The sequence below is a fragment of the Panicum virgatum genome, chromosome 5N (assembly GCF_016808335.1).
Source record: "Panicum virgatum strain AP13 chromosome 5N, P.virgatum_v5, whole genome shotgun sequence".
Classification (NCBI taxonomy): domain Eukaryota; kingdom Viridiplantae; phylum Streptophyta; class Magnoliopsida; order Poales; family Poaceae; genus Panicum; species Panicum virgatum.
In genome coordinates, this window is record NC_053149.1 from 54,632,007 (window position 1) to 54,645,449 (window position 13,443).

At 48.5% G+C, this 13,443-nt stretch overlaps 1 pseudogene; it reads left to right on the forward strand.

Moving 5' to 3' along the window:
• Nucleotides 1-11,683: 11,683 nt before the first annotated feature.
• On the forward strand, nt 11,684-12,908 carry LOC120676729 (annotated as a pseudogene).
• The last annotated feature ends 535 nt before the right edge of the window (nt 12,909-13,443 follow it).

Genomic DNA, 13,443 nt, shown 5'->3' on the forward strand with positions numbered 1-13,443 from the left:
ATCTTATCCTAGGATTGTTCCTTATCTCATAAAAGTTATTCTTGATCATATCTTGATAGTAGATTGCTATTGGAGCCATTGGCTCAGTTCTGGGTGCAACCGGTCTGACCGGAACATACCCAATTGCTTCAATATTGTTCCTAAATGACTCTATCCAAACACAATCTATTCCTATGGTCTTATATCAGTATCTTTTGAACTCAGGAACATCAGCAGGATGCCTAAGCAATATGAGAGGAGAACAAAGCGCCACTATGATTCAACTAGTGATGTACACATGGCAGATGCAGATGAGGGTGGTTCTAGTCACCCAAATGTGACCAGTGGGAGGACTTTGAGGCCAAGGCAAAAGAGGGCAACAGATTATGTTGCTAGAGACAGTGGTGGCACCACATCCAGTGATGAGGATGATGTGGAGGATTCACTTTTCAGGATTGAGCCAAGGCATGGCAAGGCACCTGTTCAGGAGAACAGCAGTGAGGATGAAGAGGCTGCAGGAGGAGGTGATGAGGAGGATGAGGAAGATGAAAGGCATCAGGAGGAGCTCGGTTTTCCCACCATTAGAGATCCCTTAAGATTTGGGCGTGGTAGATGTGTTGATTATTCAGCCAGTGGGATGACTAGAGAGGTTAAGAGGTGGGGGAAGATTGATCCATATCCTTTGGAGAGGACCTCAACTGACCCCAGATTTCATACCAAGGAACAATAGGACTTTTATGAGTCAGTCATCATTAGAGATAGGAAGATTGCAGTTGATGCATAGTGAGTTGATTGGAACAGCATGGAGAGGGCCAATGACCCCCTATTTCAGGAGATCATGAGTGAATGTGAGAACAAAAACATCAAGACACTCATGGGATTTTAGAAGAATTGGAACAAGGAGGTTATTGCTGAGTTTTATGCCACTGTCTACTTTGGATACATAGGAGATGAGAGAGCTATTTTCTGGATGACTGAAGGAAGCTACTACAAAGCCAAATTCACTCAGTTCATTCGGGTACTTGGGTTGACAGAAATGATGGAAATAGGCCCAAGATCCACCTTCAGCCCGTGCTTCCAAATGAGGAAATGAGATTCATGTATTCAAAAAATGAAGTGGGGAATGCAGGAAAGGTAACCGGGATGTACACCTACTATTCCATCATGGACCGGTTTCTTAGGAAGACCATTTCTCAAAGAGGAGGGAATCCAAGTGATATATCCCTTCATGCAAAGAACCTGCTTGCTAGATTGAGGCCTGGGGGAGAGGAATTTTGTGTGGCTGATTATATTTGGGAGGAAATCAAGTATATATCTGAAAATCCCCAAAAGATCTATGCCTATGCAACTTACTTGATGGAGTTAATTGAAAAGGCCACTAAAACTAAGTTTCAAACCGATGTAAAGCATGAGCCCATCCGTCCTAAGGTGCCCAAGCATAGAAGACAGTCTTCACCCCACAGATATTCAGAGAATGAGGAAGAAATTGGAGAAGAAGAGGAAGAGGAAGAGCAGCCACAGTAGCACTCTCCTGCTGCACAGACTGGGACCGGTCTGATCGGTGTAGGCGACCGGTCTGACTGGTCGGCCCAGAGGCAGCACAGCAGCAGGAACAAGCCCTCATCTCCAATCAAGAAACTCATCAATTTGTTTGTTGGCATGTGCAAGAGCCAGAGAGATGTTGAGGTTGAGCAACAGAGGCAGTGGAGGGCTAGTAAGAAAGAGAGAGATTCCATCAAGTTGATGCACAATGCGATGAATCTTCAGCCGTCTCGCTCACCCATTTCTCCTTCACCTCCTGAGGTTGAGATTCCCTCAGTAGATGCAAGGATGTAGGGCTATATGAATGCTGGATATTTTGAGGAGTATGGACACTACTTTTATCCAGATGTTGGGGCTACATCTTCTACTCCTTCACCTGGAGAGGGGGTCTTTGGATCATTCACGTCTTATGGAGCAGCAGGACCCGCCGAGTCAGCTCCATTCCCACCTCCTCCTCCTTCAGTTTATGGATTTGATACTTTTGGAGCTCCAGGGACTTCCACTATGGCACCACTACACACATCTTAGTCAGAAGCTTCTCATCCCTCAGTAGCAGAGATCTTTGCTCAATCCACAACTACCTCCATTTTTGGCTCTCAACCTGGTATGTCAAGCATTGCAACTTGCTTAAATTCTTCACTTGACACATCTACCACTTCACTTGAGGCCACAACTCTACCTGAAAATGCATATCTGACCTCAAACCTCTGGATAGGTATACATGATTGGGGTGATCAGACTCCCTCAGATGCCACTGGCAATGGGGGTAATGGACAATGACTGGCGCCAGGCTACTTCTCCCAGGGCCTTTATGGTGATAGATGACAAAGGGGGAGAAGAACATGGATTAAAGCTTCAGCTTGGCACAGGAGAAAAGGAGAAGAGTAGAAGAAAAATACAGTTCAGAGTGTGTCTGTTTTAGCAGGACTGGTCTGACCGGTCTCCATTTATGTAACTCTGAAACTGCAATAATTCATTCGTTAATCTTGTTTGTGGACTTGAGACTTGTAATGTGTGGTACTCTGTGTTATGAACCTTTTAAATTTTAAATTTATCTAAGTTAACTTGTGCTAGTGTGATGCTCAAATTGAATGATGAATTGTTGTTTTCAGTGTCTGCCAGGACAAACCAGTCTGACCGGTCTGGTGGACCGGTCTGACCGGTCAGCCCTGACAAAACCAAATTTCCTTTTCTTTTGAAATGAAGTGAATATTTTTGTCATATGCATCACGTGTATCTTTTGTAGACACATTTGCACTCTTTGCACCCCATGAATTCTGAGATTTAGGGGAGCTCCTATTTGTTTAAATATGTGCAAATTGGCATTTGAGGCCTTAATTGTTGAATTCAATTCAAAGCACATATTTAGGGGGAGCTCATGATAAATCTGAGAATTTAAAAGCTATCATTTGATTCATTTGTAAGATTTAATCAGGGTTGTCATCAATCACCAAAAAGGGAGAGATTGTAAGTGCATCTAGGCCCTAATGGGTTTCGGTGAGTTGAATGACAACATGATTAAAGGACTAACGATATTATTGAAGTTGTCATGAGTAGGGATTTATTTGCAAATCAATTATTGTTATTAGCTCATGTGATATTGATTGAAACAAAAAGCAAATACTAGTGAAAGTCAAGCATGTTGTGGAGAGAAACAAGAAACAAGTGTTCATGCAAATGACAACAAGTGGTTTCTATATATATGGCTTGGCACATTTGAGGTACAAAATTGTTGAAAGCATTATTGCAAGGCTTCATGGGTTAATAAAATTAAAATGAGACATACACTTGTGAGCAAGATATATTGGTCTTATTTATGGAAGCTTGCAATGCGTGAAATATGGTTATCATTCATGATTACAATACCAGACAAAAAAATGAAGATATGAGAATGGAATATGGAATTCATTTTTGGTGTACAAAGCTTAACTCAACATGGCAAGGGTAAGTGATGAAGAAACCAACCGAGATTACTAGTGCGAGGGACTAAGCAAGCTTTGGTGGAGCGACGACTCACCATGTGTGCGAATTGCTAAGGTGAAGTGCTAGTATCCGTGGGGTGTTCGAAGAATCATATCCAAGCCTTGTTGTGAGAAGCAATGCAATGCATCAAATATCATATTGGAGTAACTTGAACATCCAAGGATAGTTTTGCAAGATTATTGGGACTCTAAGTCACTAGCTCAAGTATGGATTTGCTCAAAAGAGAAGATCATGCAATGTTGGAATCCCAAGTTTGAGAAAATTCTTGTACGCATTGCACAAACTATAATTTGCAATCATGGCTGCCAAACGTACAGATTCACAGGACTCGACGGCCTTGAAGAATCTCAATCAGCCGGTGTCCTCGCCGACGTACGTGTCCCCTTAGCAACGTGCAACCAAATGACCCAGGATTCAAGGCATCGGACGGGAAGTTACCCTGTAGTGTTCGTGCTCTGCTAGCCGACACATCTCCGTGATCAGATGAGATCAGATGCCTTCCATAGTTCCATGTGGAGGCCGCTCCGTGCGGTTGAATCAGATCGACGTACGTGATGCGTTCACTGAACTTCTCGCGATGAGACACACTGTCGTCGTGGTAAGATTCGCGCGCCTCTTGGTCGCTACCGCGCATCCTCTAGCTAGCTAGCAGATTTGTCACGGCGTGATGCTGTACAAGACAATCCGGCATTTATGCTGCCACAAAGGCAGAAGATTAGCAGATCAAAAGCATATCTGATTGACGGAGCAAACATAGGCGTCCGAATCAGTCGTCGTTTTGCCACCAAAATTCAGTTAATCATTCAGCATAACCACAATCATAGTTCGGCGTAGTGTCATTTTCTTAGCTCCTATACCAAATTTTTTACCAGAAACGCATGAACTGGGCATGTCTCTTATTTGACTAGGTTCCATATAGTAAAATCTGCCCACCCCGACTTGAGATTGACTCAACACGGGCACTGACATTTCGACTACATCAATATCAAAATTTGTTTGCTCAGTAGTTTCTCTCGAAGGAGTTCAAGAGGAAAAGGTGTACTTGGTGACTTTATCAATCTCAAGATATGTTTGTTTAGTTTTCTACAGATACACATAAAGATAGCATATGTTTGCCTATTGGTAAGTGACCATGTGAGTATATAGAAAATTGTACGTCGTTGTTCTTGGTGACTCGGGGGGGGGGGGTGAAACCTAGCACTGCCGTCCAACCCCCGCCTCGTGCCGCCTCCGGTGTCCGGCGCTGAGCAGTGGTGGCCTGCGGCTGAGCCGAAGCCGGCTCAGCTTTACCCCCTCCCTGCCTCTCTCTTCCCTTCACCCTCCTCCTCCGAGCCCCAAACCGAGGTCGTGAAGGCTGCATCGCCGCTGGCCGTCGGCCGCTGGGATCGGATCCGACTTCCCCCATGCTGGATCTGGAGCTCCCCTGTGTGGATCCGACCATCCCTTGGCGTTCATGCCGCTACTCCTCCTTGGCATGAGATTCCCAGGCGGGTACCTGTCGTCACTGCCTCCTGCCTGGGCACTGGGGCACACCGCTGCCCCCAGTGGCCGGCTGTAAGTGCATCTAGACCCTTATGGGTTTTGGTGAGTTGAATGACAACATGATTAAAGAACTAACGATATTATTGAAGTTGTCACGAGCAGGGATTTATTTGCAAATCAGTTATTATTATCAGCTCATGTGATATTGATTCAAACAAAAAGCAAATACTAGTGAAAGTCAAGCATGTTGTGAAGAGAAACAAGAAATAAGTGTTCATGCAAATGACAACAAGTGGTTTCTATATATATGGCTTGGCACATTTGAGGTACAAAATTGTTGAAAGCATTATTGCAAGGCTTCATGGGTTAATAAAATTAAAATGAGACATACACTTGTGAGCAAGATATATTGATCTTATTTATGGAAGTTTGTAATGCGTGAAATATGGTTATCATTCATGATTACAACGCAAGACAAAGAAATGAAGAAATGAGAATGGAATATGGAATTCATTGTTGGTGTGCAAAGCTTAACTCAACATGACAAGAGTAAGTGATGAAGAAACCAACCGAGATAACTAGTGCGAGGGACTAAGCAAGCTTTGGTGGAGTGACGACTCACCATGTGTGCGAATTGCTAAGGTGAAGTGCTAGTATCCGTGGGGTGTTCGAAGAATCATATCCAAGCCTTGTTATGAGAAGCAATGCAATGCATCAAATATCATATTGGAGTGACTTGAAGATCCAAGGATAGTTTTGCAAGATTATTGGGACTCTAAGTCACTAGCTCAATTATGGATTTACTCAAAAGAGAAGATCATGCAATGTTAGAATCCCAAGTTTGAGAAAATCAAAGTATGGCAAAGCTGAAATGATTCAAGGCTCAAGTGGATGAAATGTGTTTTAAATTTAATCTTGAGTATAGGTATGCCGTACTATCAAGAGGGATGCAACATTGATTATTTTACTCGGTCAAAAGTGCTCATAGATAACCCATGTGAGAATCCTGAGAGAAAACCTCTGAGAACTAACTTAGAAACACTTGAATGATCAAGTCTTAACTTGATGGATCAAGTGGAGTCATGTAAACAGGGTCTTAGGGTTCTCTGGCCCTGACCGGTCTGACCAGTCAGGGGGACCGGTCTGGCCGGTCCGAGTCCAACGGCTAGTTTATTTAAACCGACCGGTCTGTACTGACAGAGCAACGACAAGTTTTTGGGAGTGGGATATTTATACCCCTCAGCTCTCTCCTTTGAGCGTGGCTGGTTCTTGGCATTCTTCTGAGCTTCTTGAAGCATTTTCTTGACCAGCCAGCTCTCCCTAACACCCTTTGTGAGTTGTGCTAACTAGATTACATATCTTTGGATTGGGTTGAGAGATTGAGTGTGTGTGAGCAAAGTGACCATTGTGAGAGCTGCATTTCGAGCTGCTGAGAGCAACCATAGCTTGAGCACTCTTGGTTCCATCAAAGATTCGATTTGCATTTGTTACTCTTGGAGGTTTGCCTCCTAGACGGCTAGGTGTCACCGGCTAGCTCCCAACGGTGTGGTGAGCAGCGGCAAGTTTGTGCGGGCGTGATCTTGCCCCCTTGGTAGAAAGGATCAAGATAGTGGAAAGGAGGAAGTGGTTGAAAAAGACCTAACTCAAGGGATCGAGTTGCAAGAGACTCAAGCCCAACGAGTTCCTCAACGGAGACATAGAATTCACGTTGTTGAATCTGAACTTCGGGAAACAAATCCTTTTGCCTCCTTTGTGGTTTGCCTCACTACTCATTTCTCTAGCTATTACATTGTGCTTCCGCTTCGATCTACTTGGTGGTGGTGTTCTTGTGTGTGCAGGGACTAGAAATATACTTGACATCATCTACAAAGACACTACACCAAGTTACATTTGAGCTAGAGCAAAAGAGGGGAGAAACTCTGATCTCGGGCAGGTTCTGCATTGGACCGGTCTGACCGGTTGTCTTTTGTATTTCTGTGGTTAAGTCTTTGACCGGTCTGACCGGTCTACCTAACCGGTCTGTATGTTGACAGTACTTTTAAGTGTTAAATTTTGTAGAAATTTTTGAACGCCTATTCACCCCCCTCTAGGCGACATCCAAGGTCCTTTCACCGGCATCCGGTGTCACGCTAAAGTCTGGTAGGGAGCCACTGCTGCTGTCGTCGGTGGCCGACGTGGTGGCGACCTTGGTGGTGAGCCACGCCAACCTGCGGGGGCTGTCATGGTGCCTGCCGAGGTAGCTACTGCGGCTAGTGGTGGGGCGTGCGATACTGCGCATGCTTCGGTGGCAGGCCCGGTTGCCGCTTGGTGCGGTTGGCGCCGCTGTCCCATCGGTCATCCCCGCTTTTCGAACCCGTGGGGGTGGTGGCGGCATCCGGCGATGTCTTCAACTTTGGGGTGGGACCGGGGTGAAGGCGAAAGTCTATGATCTGCTTGCAGGCCAATGACGGCGACGCCCTCGGTGACCGCAAACCTTCTTGAAGGCGTCATTCTTTCTCCACTCTTTCCTCCTCTCAGGTGTGGTTTCTGGGTGAAAACCTTGACCATGATGGTCAGACGACGATGGCGCCTTTGGCGCCACTTCCTCCCTTAAGGCATCATCTTGGAAGCTCTGCCGGTTGTCATTGGGATCGTTGCCTTTCACCAGTCCTTTGCGCCTGGTCTTGGCGGTGGTCATCTGCTCTCCTCGGGGAGTCCTGCATCTACACTTCCCTTCGCTTTGTTTCGTCTGCATCGTCCGGGTCGCCTAGGTCATCTTCTCTAGTGGATGCTTTACCGCTACCATCGTGTTGGTTGGTGATTGCTTTTAGCATATGCTTTGCCGCCATAGTTGTGTCAGTCGGGTAGATGCTTTGCTACCTTTATTATGTTGTCCGGCCGGATGCTTTGCCGCCATGGTTATCATTTGGGTGGATGCTTTGCCACCTTTATTATGTTGTCCGGCCGGATGCTTTACCGCCATGGTTATCATTTGGGTGGATGCTTTGCCACCTTCATTGTAGACCTTATGCACCATTGATGACGTTGTATCCTTTAGCAGGTTCGGTTGTGTGGTTTGGTCTAGGTGTGGGTTCGAGTATGTTCCTCCCCTGTTGTTCTTGCTGCTTTTGTTTGGTGTTGAGGTAGCCCGCCACAAGTTTGGTGATATATGTTCTGTAACCATTTTAATAGCCTCTGTGGCTCTGTCTTTTAAGATTTGTAACAGTCGTCCAGCTTTCCTTTTGATGAAACATGTGCTTAGAGCATTCCAAGAGTTTCTTGCTCGCGCGCTTAGGATCTCACATCAACCTGCCTGCCCTCGACGCGGAAGGTTGCCTCCGCAAAGAAGGTCAACCTGAAGAAGACGTCGGAGGACTGCTTCGAGGCCACCCCTTCACCATAGGAGGAGGGCCATCGACCTCCCATGCGGGCCTTGGAATCGGAGTCCCAGTGGCCACCGGGGGCTGCTGCTTCGCCTCCCCATGGCGGCATGTGTAGTGCCAACAGGATTAGAAGCCATGGAGGGTTTGCAGGGTCGAGTGCGTGCGCCGCCCTGGCAGCCTGCACCGTGGAGGGCCTGCGCCGTGGATGGCCTGCGCCGCCCTGCTGGCTGCCTGCGCAGAGGGGGGTGGGGGCACCATGGCTGCCTGCACCATCGTTTTGGCGCGACGGGGAAAGGTATCGCGGGAGCAGAGGCATGGGTCCACATGGCGGAGAAAAAATAGAGAACTATTAGAAATGATATTTTTTTCCTCTCATACCTGTTTGGAGAGTGGCAAATATCAAGTTTTAGGGAGAAAATATAAGAAATTGTTGGAATGCTCTTAGCCACGTTCGCAAAAAAGACCTGGGACCGATGAGTTTCCATTTTTCATGAATCATGTGATGCGGTAGCATTCATATTGGGAGAAAAGCAACGAGAACGTTCAGGAACAGGTAGCGCCTTTTCTGCCGGCAGCGGTGTCTGTACAAGTTCTAACTTTTGCATAATTGGGAACACGTGTTGCTTAGCGAAACCCTAATTAATTGCCAGTAACTTATTATGTGGATACAGTTTGCTTGGATGTCTGTTGATGACTGCATAGGATTGCTTCGTGGCCAGCAGGGCATAGTGCATACTGTCCTAATAATCAGCTTGCTTTTTCTCCAAGAGAGATTTCTAGTCCGTTCTGATAATTTGGATGAGTTGGCCAAACTCAGTGTGATTGTGTCGTTAATTTTTTGGGCAATGTTGCCTATTACCCACACCACGAGGTTGGAAAATAGCATCGGATGCGTCACTGATAGAGCTCCTTTTCTTTAAAAAATATGCCCAACCTTTTCCTCTTTGCATGTGCTCGGTTTGACCGTTCTGGGAACCATGTTAGTCCTAGTCTAGTGCGGTCCGGCTTGTCTGACTTGCTGAAGCAAAGTCAGCAAAAACTACAGTAATTGGGGTCTGGATAAACAGTGGACTAACATTATTTACTGTAGCAGATTCACTGTGTTGATTCCACTGTTCATCGTGCCACTGTAGTATGGTCCTGTGGCAATAGATCTGATCCGTCCATCTGCAAACAAATGACCGGGAACGGATCAAAAGTACTGCTACAGTGATTCACTGACTTGCCTCAAGTCAGTGAATCCACGGCGAGTCTAGTGAGGCTTTGTGTGCCACACAAGGATATAAAATTCTTATATTATAAGAATTTGGTATTTTATTTATCAATAGGTCGATAACGTTTTTGGTATAGGAAAGACGTAAGCGTAACCAATGAGGACATGTACAACGGGGCCTCTTCCGCCGTCTTTGTGTTGTAGTTTTTGCATAAATCCCACTCGTTTCACTTGGAGACGGCCGTGTCGTCGCCTCGCGAGGCGACGGCAAGGCCCGTGGTCCGAGGCCAAATCGCCGGTGGAGGCAGCGTTGTAGGAGTCGTCTTCTCGAATCGACGTTGGACGCAAATCCCGTGCGGCCACACGCGGAATGAAGTATTTGCGCACGCAGGAGACCTGCACATGGTGACGGCCTAGCGGCACCGCGCGATGGCAGAAGAGGCTGGAACTTGGCGCCCGGTTGTCGGCGAGGCGGTGGGAGCGCTCGACGTTGCGTTCCTGACTTCCTGCATCACCCCACGTGGAGTCTCTCGTCTACATGGGCGCACTCAAGAGCTTCGCGCCGGCGAGAAGGCGACACGCTGGACGCGGCTAGGCAGAGCCCCCGATGGGCGACGATAGCAAAAGAGCACGACGGAGGAGAGAAGAACACTGCAATAGAATCTCGTGGGCCGGGGAGCAGAAGAACCCCAATCTCGTGGGGGACGCTGGTCGACGCGCGTGCGTCGCCAGCGAACAGGTGCGTTCTTCTTCCTTCTCCCTTCTTTCTCCTTCCTCTTTCCTCTTTTCTTCTTCCTCCCGACGCTCCCGCCGCCGGCCGGCTCCTCCGGCTCCGGCGGCCTCCACTGCCTCCCTGCACCACCGCCACACTAACCGAGCACGCCACCGCGCCGCCGTTGCGCCGTCTCTTCGCCTCTGCCGCTGGCCACCGCCCACCGGTTGTCCGGCCCGGCCAGGCCGGCGGCGCTCCCACGCCGCCGCGCCTTCCGCCGAACAACCCGCCTCCACCACCGGGCCGCCGCCACCCCCGGCCCCCCTCCTCTATGGCCAGTGGCCATGGGAGCCGGCGAGCCGCCCCCCACCCCCAGCAACCCGAATCATGAAGGCCGCCGCCTCCCGCCGCCACCCCGGCCACCAGCGACCTCGCCGGCGGCCGCTCCGCCCACCTCCCACCCTCCCTGGCCGCCCCCTTCCCCCTCCCCCCAAACCCTAGGTCTCTCCTCGGCGGCGGCGGCGACGGGCGCGTGCGCCGCTACCGCGCGCCACTATGGGTAGCGGCGCACGCGCGCCATATAAGGAATTCGCAATCTCGTGCACGGCAGAAGAGAGCTTGGAGTGGAGAAAGAGATACACAAGACAGTCTGGAACACACCACAGGGATCCAGCATACGAAGAGGATAATGCTAAGGGCAGTTTGGACTCTCTTTTTTCATGCTTAATCTTAGCAAGAGATAATCCTAAAAACATTACTATATTTATGGTGTATATGCTTGATCATTTTTATCGATCAAGAACACAGTAGTATACACAAATCTTATTTACAATTGATCATGCCCTATATTAAAGAATCGGTAGGCGTTAAAGAATTAATAGACAACTTAATAGACAATGGGTTGTATGCTCTTTCTATTTAGCTGTCTTTCTGTGATGTGACATCATTATATAGACAGCAAACTGTCCGTGGGTTGTACATGTCCTGAAATACGTTTCATATTGTGCCTTCTGCCTTGGCAAAGTTTCTTCCTGTCCCCTCGATCACTTCGGCTTGTGGCGCAGAACGTAATTACTACAGGATCTTTAGCTATGATCTCTATTTACCAACCAAACTTTTTGTTGCCACTCTATCCAACCATATCAAAAAAAATGTCCACTCGTCGTCTCCTGATTGGTCATGCCCATTTCCTAAGCCTCAAATTTAATAACAAATATATATTTCTGGTTTCAGCGCACTTTACACGTAGGCAAAGCAAACGCAGAGGTGGCACGCTGGACAGGCAAAGCTATCCAATCAGCGATCGCAAGAGATATGCCCATCCATACAACGGCCTAGCGTGTGGCTACCGGCGTTTCCCGCCATTATTTAAACTCCACTCCGGCTGCCTACTTCCCCACCGCAGCCAGCAACAGAACAGCTCGCGAGCTCTAAACCGAAGTAGCAGGAAAACCCACCCTCGTGCTCATCAATGGCCGCTGCCACCATGTCGCTCTCCTCTCCTGCTCTCGCCGGCAAGGCGGCGAAGATCGCCCCCTCCAGCGTGTTCGGCGAGGGCCGCGTCACGATGCGCAAGACGGCCGCCAAGGCCAAGCCCGCCGCGGCGTCCGGCAGCCCGTGGTACGGCCCGGACCGCGTCCTCTACCTCGGCCCGCTGTCCGGCGAGCCACCGTCCTACCTCACCGGCGAGTTCCCAGGGGACTACGGCTGGGACACCACGGGGCTCTCGGCCGACCCCGAGACGTTCGCCAAGAACAGGGAGCTTGAGGTGATCCACTGCCGGTGGGCCATGTTCGGCGCGCTCGGCTGCGTCTTCCCCGAGCTCCTCGCCCGGAACGGCGTCAAGTTCGGCGAGGCCGTCTGGTTCAAGGCCGGCGCCCAGATCTTCAGCGAGGGCGGCCTCGACTACCTGGGCAACCCCAGCCTCGTGCACGCGCAGAGCATCCTCGCCATCTGGGCATGACAGGTACAGTATCACAATCCATCGATCCCCAATTCATCGAAGGTAAAATTCCTTGTTCTGATTTTGCAATGTGAATGAACACTCGCCTTCCCTCGATCAGGTTGTCTTGATGGGGGCCGTGGAGGGATACAGGGTTGCCGGCGGGCCGCTCGGCGAGGTGGTTGACCCGTTGTACCCTGGAGGGAGCTTCGATCCGCTGGGGCTCGCCGACGACCCGGAGAAGTTCGCGGAGCTGAAGGTGAAGGAGATCAAGAACGGCCGCCTCGCCATGTTCTCCATGTTCGGGTTCTTCGTCCAGGCAATCGTCACCGGCAAAGGGCCCCTGGAGAACCTGGCCGACCACATCGCCGACCCCGTTAGCAACAATGCTTGGGCGTACGCCACCAACTTCGTCCAAGGCAATTGATGATCCATTGAGGATTTTATTCGAGGCAATTCCTACTACCAATGGGAATGTGGCGCCTTGATCCCATCACTTCAAGGTTCAGAGTTCAGACTGCTTGCAGAAGAGCAATCGGACAGTAAGGCCGTGTTACGATGAGCGCTAGCTGCACCCAGCGGGCACCCCTGTATTTGTTCGTTCAGATCGTGTCGTGTATACTACTTGATTGGTTCATGAAAAAAGGCCCGATGGATTGAAATTGAATAAACCTCAGCTAGCTCATTGTAGTACACCATGCGTACTGACTAAAGAAATCATTTCTTAAAAAAAATGCAATATCATTAGTGTAAGCCAGTATGATATGGCATATCACTAGTGGAAGTTAGTATAAAAAAAATGTCACCGACATATCCCTTGTTGGGCCTATTTTCGAGTAATGCTGGGCTGGAATCATCCCAACCCCCGCCCGGCCCGAGCACTGCTTTCGGCCCAAGGACAAGAAAATCGATTTTGCCTTGCTAAGAGAAGAACATGCTATCCGAATAAAAAAAGGTATTTGAATCCAAATACTAATGTTGAAAAGTGCTTAATTTTATTGCTAATTCATCCAAATAAGTGTGCTAATGGAGTGAGTTTAACTTTAATCAAAATTTAAAATCTTTATTATAAGATATTAGAGTTAATAGGTGCTAAAACTTAATACTTAACTTTAACTTTAGCCTATTCAAACAGACGGTCGTCGTCGATGCAGCCTCATGATCATCAGGCATGACCACTCACAGGCTCACAGTCACAGCTCAAGAACAAGTATATGACCAGTGTTAG